Raw genomic sequence first — 7,245 nt, 5'->3', positions numbered from 1 at the left:
TGGAATATGCAAGCAAAACTGGCTGAACTTTGAAATAGCAGCTAAATCCTAACAGCACTAGAGCATTACTTGCCTTACTCTTCTCAAATGGCTATATTTATTATAAATTAAGTCAATATTCTGCTGTAGAAAAGTCACTGTATAACGGGTACATCTGCCTACTATGCCAATAGTCCCAGAACCATGAGCCTGTCTGGCACAGATCATTCAGTTTTGCAGACATCCCACTCTGGAATGTGGTTCTCTCCCCTACAGAAGGGTCCCCACTGTACTGGGGGAGGGGAGATTGTAAGCAAAGTCATCAGTCCCTTGGAAGACATCCTGACCTCCCCAGGACTGAACTTTCAACCTCTTGAGCTGACAGTTAGTAGTGGATGCACAAATTTTGCTTGCAACTAATTGCAGCTTGTAAATGGAGCATTGTGGCTCTGGAAAAGAGCCAGCAGTCTCTCTCCCCAGGGTCACCCAAGTGGAATCTGGACACAAGAAAGCCTGTCCCCTAATGGGCGTCCTCCCTGAGCCCTTCCCAACCTCTCAGGCCCTGGGTTTGTCTCCATCAAGTAGAGAGCTAGAGGGCACAGCAGGAGACTCCTCTGCAAATCTTCTTCGAATGCCGGGCTAGAATGCCGGGCTATTCATAGTAACTTGCAGCTCCCTCAGGAATTCCCACAGACTTCCCAGAGCTGACTATTGTCTCCCCACCCTGCAGCAGTGGCCTTTCACAGACCCAGGGATACACACACCATCTCAAAGCACAAAATGGTTTGCAAGCCATCCGTGAGATGTTCACCAAAGAAACTACTGGAAGTTGAGACGAGGAAAAACAGAGGCAAATTGGGAAGGTAGAATAAGATTTTCCAGCAGATTAATTATTTATTTTTAGTTTCACAAAGCAGACACACTTTGTAATTGACAAATAAGCCATAGAGTGCCATGGAACATGAAGTCACATTTCTTTTTCTTAAAGGCAGGACTAGGTATGCTCTGAGCATCTCTGATAGAACAGCTGGCTGTACATGTGTATCACAAACATTCAGTTGTAAAACAAAAGGGGTAGCCAAGGGTGACTTTTTTGTTTTCTCTGATAGTTTCATTGGACTGAGGTGGTAGCTAATATCATCCCGTATCCTCAGACCGTGAAAAGAACATAAGGAACTCTGTGAAAGTGTGGAGTGAGCTTTCCAGGCAAGCATCATATTGTTCTCAGTTAATCAAATTTGTCAAATTGTTCCCAGTGCCTTAGAGCTAAAGGGTAATACTTAGGACCACAGTAAACAAATCCCCAGCCATCTGCTCTGACAGCTGTTGGACCTTGAGCAGGAACTTGTATTTCCAGAGTATTTTGAGAGCCGTTAGGCACAGGGATGTACTAGAATCGTTTGACCATCAAGTGGCCAAAGAAAGGTTAAAACTACTAACAGCCCTGGGATATGTATTCCCAGCTAGAGGTGTCCCAGGAATAAGCAACAGGAGCAAAATTCTCCCTTTGTTCATCAGCCTCTGAACATTCCAGTTTCTGTGTCATCTGGATATTTTCTCAATACCTTCAGCTTGGCCTTAAAAATCAATGCAGTTAGCGAACTGCTTAGTTGAAACTGAACACATCTATTGATGCCGAAACAAGAGCTGTGCACTTCCAGCCAATTTAAAGAAATCTGCTTGGATGATCTGTTCGATTCTGTGCCTCTCAAATGTGAGGGCCCAGAGAATTCCCTTGCAGTTTCAGTAAATTATTTCTATGAAAGTTGTTTGCCTTCACAAGTTAGTTTTTGTGTGCCAATTTCATTAGGCCAATTGGGTGTCATAAATGATGTTAGAATAGGGTGATCAACCAACCGAGTTATGCTGAGACTGTCTCAGTTTTAAAACTGAAAATTCTACATTCTCTGAAACCTCCCATTCCCGAGCAAGTGAATAGCTAGTCATTTTACCAAGTAATTTCCCTTCCAAGTCAAAATGTCCTAGAGCTTGAAAATATAGCAACTTAGTAAAGTCTTGAGTTTCTGAGTTTAAAATCTTAGTGGGGCACACATTAAAAGGGGTTCTTCTGAAAGTGACAAGGGGCTTACCTGGGGAGGTCAGTTTGATTTGAAATTATCCAAGAGTAAAAGGAGTCTTTGTGACATCTGATGAGTGGGGGAGCTTGGTGTCCAAGTATACCACACTCAGTAACCACACACAGGTATTTAGTAGCCAGTGTTTTCATCTTTCTTCCATGTCTTCAATTTCTGATACAGAAAAAAAATGCCAGACAGATTTTTATAAATGTTTTCTCGGGACATTGTACATTTCCAGTCATACACTTTTATGCACTTGGGAAACATGTGAAAAGAAGGTCAGATGAAAGAAATATTTAAATTATGTAAGCCTCTCTTACTACATTCTTAGAAGATCAAAGTCATTTTGTGCATTAATGTTTTTCCATATCTAAACTTTATATTTGGCTTCATTTATTCCACTCAATTTGACCTAACTCAGTGCTTTTAAAACTTAAATGTGCCAGTGAATCACCTGGGGATCTTGTTAAAATACAAATTCTGATTCAGTATGTCTGAGGTGGAGCCTGAGATTCTGCACTTCCAAAAAGCTCCCAGGTGATACTGATGTGGCTGGTCTGAGGACCACAACTTGAGTAGCAAGATTCCAGGTGACAGTAACTACATTTTCTTTACTCTCAGGAAATTTCTAAAAAGAGGGAAGAAAAAATATTTTTAAGGGAATGGAGAGAAGAAATTGTGCTTTATATTCTCAAAAATAATGTCTGTTGGAACAGCGAATACTGTGTGTTTTAATGCAAAACACAAATGCAATTAGAATTGACCCAAAACATCAGACTATCTAGGAAAGGAAGGCGGAAGGAAGGAAGTAGAGGAAGTTAGAGGGTGTGGCCATTGAATGTCTGTGGCTGGAGGGAGGCCACTCTTTTCTCAAGCAAAGGCACTTACCTTTTCTTCTACCACTCTTTCCAGGGACATCAATAGCCAGGATTCCCCTTCCAAAGGTTGCTGGAAGTGTGAGCAGTACTTTGATTATGAAGCAAGAGAATGTTTTATTCTCTTTCAATTTGTTGTGAGAACCCTACAAAAAGATCCATTAAAGATGAAAAATGAAGCATGCTCTGAAAAGCATACCAATCTTTTCATGTTCATTATAGTTTATTGTGTTTCTGAAGACACAAAAACAGATAATGAAATACATAAGTAGAAGAGGAAATATCATTAAGTCAAATGCCTGACAGAAAATGGATTATACTAAAACACACGCAGTTCTGATAGCATTTTACAATAAAAATTGTTTATGTGACTCAAGGATTTCTGTTGCTCACACAGTCCTGATTGACACACATAGGGGCAGAAAAGAAATTTTGGGATTAAATATTTTAATTATTTAAGAACAAAGTGGATGTGCCTCAGAAATGAATGAGATGTTTCCCCCAAATTACATCAGTCATGACCTTGGGAGAGTTTACATCCTTTTCCCTGAAGAGGAGCATCAAATGTAGCTGATTACATGCTCACTAAGCACCCCCACAAAACAAATCTTTCAATGTATGTTTACATTCCATAGAAAATGTGTAGCCAAGGCTCTGACCAATGTGACTTGTATCTACTGCTCTTACAGGAGTTTCAGGCTGAAAGAGGAAATCCTTTTTTCATACAGGTCATCAAAGCAGAGGTGGGCCAAATTATGCTCCAAGTTTCTTTGCATTTCTACAAAGGAGGAGCATGTATTGGAATAAATTGAGTTCAATATTTTCCCTTTGCTAGAAGCTTGCTTCTGTTTAATTTCTCCCATATTTTTGTTTTGACTAGCTGGCTGCTCATAAATGGTCCTCTATGTGTTTTGATATGATATCCTCAGAGACCCTCTTAGATTGTGAAATCCTAGTGAATGGAGCTGTTTATTTGCTCATCACCAAGACAGGTGGTCTCTCAGGCCAGCAGACAGTTCTTTAGAGAGCAGTCTCTGGGCTTCAGCTTTGACTCCAGATGGGTGAAAACCACTCTGTTACATCTTAGGCTTCACTTGCTCTCTTTTTCCTTGGTATGGCGGTGTGCGAGCTGATGATAAGAAGGATCGTGAAGGAGGATCAGTTTTATTTTTCTACCTCTGCCACCTTTGTGTTCACAGCCCCTGGCTTGGAACAATGCACACACCCCTAGAACGTTGTCAGCTCTCATCAGATCTACAGATTGGGTGCTTGCACCAGTGGAGAAGCCAGCTCACAGGCAACAGGAATGGTTTTAAGTGTCCTGCCTTGTTTCTTTTTCTTGAATTTGCTCAGACATATGCATAGATTTACATGATCTGTCCATTTATATATACTTTGGGCACTTAACCTTGTAGCTACCTATTTCTATTTAAAGTCATAATTTCCCCCCACATTTTCCTGATCATGTTCAACTCTGCAGTCTACGTTGCTGAGAACATTCTGTCATTCATTCATTGAACAAATATTTGAGTGCTTTCTATGTGGCAGGCGTGGTAGTAGGTGCTGGGGTACAACATGAATAACACAAAGCCCTTGGCTTCTTTCGTTCTAGTGGCAGAGTGGAGAGACAGTCAGCAAACGAATAAACCAATAGATATGAACTATATTAGATGCTAATAAGTCCTAGAGAGAAGAATGTACAAGGTAAGGAAGATGGGGGTGCTGCAGGCGGGGTGCAGGTATTGCTCTTTTACATGGAGTAGTCAGAGAACTTCCCATCTGGAGCTACGACTTGGGATTGTACTTTGTACAAGTCCATAGGTTGCTTTTCTCCTCATGGTTATTATAGGTTGTGTTGCTGTGAAAACTTTCTGGAAGATAGGATCAAAGCACTTGATTAAGAGGGTGGCCTTTTTTGAAATTGTCCTTTGGGACTAGTTGTAGGCCTTGATAAGGCTGAGATTTTAGCAGCTCCATGGAGGAAGTGAGGCAGTGAGTCATACAGCTGTATGGGGGAAGAGTATTTCAGGCAGGTGGAACAGCAAATGTGACGTCCTGAAGCAGGAGCAATTCATGGTGTGTTAGAGGATGGGGCCAGTGGCTGGAGCAGAATGAATGAGGGGACAGGCATGGAAGGTGAGGCCAGGGGTGGAGGAGGACCCGTCACAAAGGGTCTTGGAGATCATTGCAAGGACTTTGTCTTTCATTTTAATAGAAACAGAAAGTCAGTGAAAAGCTTTGAACTGAGAATTGATATGGCCTGATTAATATATATTAAGGATCATTCTGGCTGCAATGTGAAGAACTGATATAGGGCAGATATGAGTGCAAGCAGACAATGATGAGGCTATTGCAATTGGCCAGGGGAAAGAATATGGTGGGTTGACCATTGACCCTTTGGGGTAATAGTGGAAGTGGTTAGAAATATTAATTCTGCTTTAGGAGAAGACTTTTATATGAATCCTGAGATCCATTAGCTTCTTGTGCAACGTGGTGAAAATCCTTCTCTTGCATATCAGGTGTATTTCAGCAATTAGTATCCCACAGAAAGAATAGTGGAACCTCAGAGTTGGAAGCGGTCTTAGAAGCAGGACATCTAGTGGAGGAAGAGTGAAAACAGAGATACTTGGTCCGATCTTCAAACTTGTGTAGGTCTTACATTTTGATAGCGGGGAAAGGAGGAAACTGATGCCTCAATAAATGTTAGTTTATCTGGAATTCACAGTGGTCCCAGGCTAGGGAATCTAAAGGTGAAGTCTGTATCCTAGTGTGAGACAGCACAAAATCTGAAAGCTCCGATCTAACTCAGTTCTCTTTTGAGGCTATTTCCACCTGTCACACAATGCAGAGATTACCTGCTCAGCATCCCAGGTTGCGTAAACCTAACCTTGACTACATTTCCAATGGAAGAGTACTTGTCATTTTAAGGTAATTCACCATGATGTTGGACAGCTCCAAGCATCTGGAAGATTTTTGTTTGTTTGTTTTTGTTTTGTTTTGTTTTTTGTACAGAGTTGAAATCTCTCTCTTCTACCCATTCTGTCCTCTACAGCCAGGCTATCCAGTAAAGGCAGTGGAGGAGTACTGGTTAAGAGTATGGTTCTGGATCTAGATGGTCTAGGTCAGGATCCAGGTTCTTTGTGAACTTGAGCAAGTTGATAAACCTCAGTTTCCTCAATTTGTGCCTCAGTTTCCTCAAAAGCAAGGTAGTACCTATAAAGCACTGGTACAGAGATGGTGTTCAAAAAATAATGGCCATATGATTAATTATCTTTCATATTGTTATGAATATGAGAATCTGGCCCATATTTGAGCACCGCTGTCATGAGGCTCTGCTTTTCCTGTAATTTGCTTATTCCTATTAAATTTTGTAGTCCTCACATGATTCCTGGTAGCAATTATCAATGAAATTAACAAAAGCAAAGGGTTTGGTGTTTGCCCTGGGGCAGCAGGAAAAGAGGAATTACTGATAACTGGTTTTTGGGTTCAGGCATTAACCTGAACCCAAGTTGTTGGTTCTCCAGCATTTAAGGTTGACCCCATCTTAAATATAGATCCATAAGGCCCATATCATTTGGTAAGCAGTAGTTCAGGATGCAGTGGAGTAGTGTGGTTGAAAATCTAGGTTTTGGAGTCTGATTTTTCTCATTTGACTCCAGTTTTGACACTTACTCTATAACTATGGGCAACTTATTTAATCATAATATATTCCTTCAGTTTATTGTCAAGATCAATGAAAATATATTCAAAGTGCTTTGTACAATGTAGGAGGTCAAGAAATTCTAGTAATAATTTTAAGTTATAGAAATGAATTTCTAAAACAAAGTAATACGGTTTGGATCCGAGTCCCCACCAAATCGCATGTTGAATTGTAGTCCCCAGTGTCGGAGGTGGGGCCTAGCGGAAGGTGGTTGGATCATGGGGATAGATTTTTCATGAATGATTTAGCACCATCTGCTTGGTGCCATTCTCATGACAGTGAGTTAATTCTTGCAAGATCTGTTTGTTTAAAAGTGTGTAGCACCTCCCCCTTCACTCTCTCTTCTCTCTTGCTCCTGCTCCCACCATGTGAGATGAAATTTGCCTTCTGCCATAATTGTAAGTTTCCTGAGGCCTTACCAGAATCCAGGCAGATGCCAGCATCTTGCGTCCTGTACAGCCTGCAGAACTATGAGCTAATTAAATCTCTTTTCTTTATAAATTACCCAGTCTCAAATATTTCTTTATAGGAATATGAGAACAGACTAATACATAAAGTCAATTCTTAGAAATGACCATGTTCAAAAGTAATCCAAGCCACATTCTCTGGGCTT

General features: G+C 40.9%; 1 long non-coding RNA gene across 1 annotated transcript in view; it reads right to left on the bottom strand.

The window, feature by feature from the left end:
- Positions 1–848: 848 nt before the first annotated feature.
- LOC134739270 (uncharacterized) overlaps positions 849–7,245 on the bottom strand; it is a 48,077-nt gene continuing 41,680 nt past the window's right edge. Inside the window, exons 2-4 of the long non-coding RNA XR_010125893.1 lie at positions 2,946–3,078; positions 2,070–2,228; positions 849–1,556 (exon numbers count right to left, since the gene is read on the bottom strand). This is a non-coding gene — a long non-coding RNA (uncharacterized LOC134739270). The remainder of the gene's footprint in view (positions 1,557–2,069; positions 2,229–2,945; positions 3,079–7,245) is intronic.

The sequence above is a fragment of the Pongo pygmaeus genome, chromosome 3 (assembly GCF_028885625.2).
Source record: "Pongo pygmaeus isolate AG05252 chromosome 3, NHGRI_mPonPyg2-v2.0_pri, whole genome shotgun sequence".
In the NCBI taxonomy this organism is placed as follows: domain Eukaryota; kingdom Metazoa; phylum Chordata; class Mammalia; order Primates; family Hominidae; genus Pongo; species Pongo pygmaeus.
The sequence above is the reverse complement of the archived record's forward strand: the minus strand, read 5'-3'. Positions and strand labels throughout refer to the sequence as shown.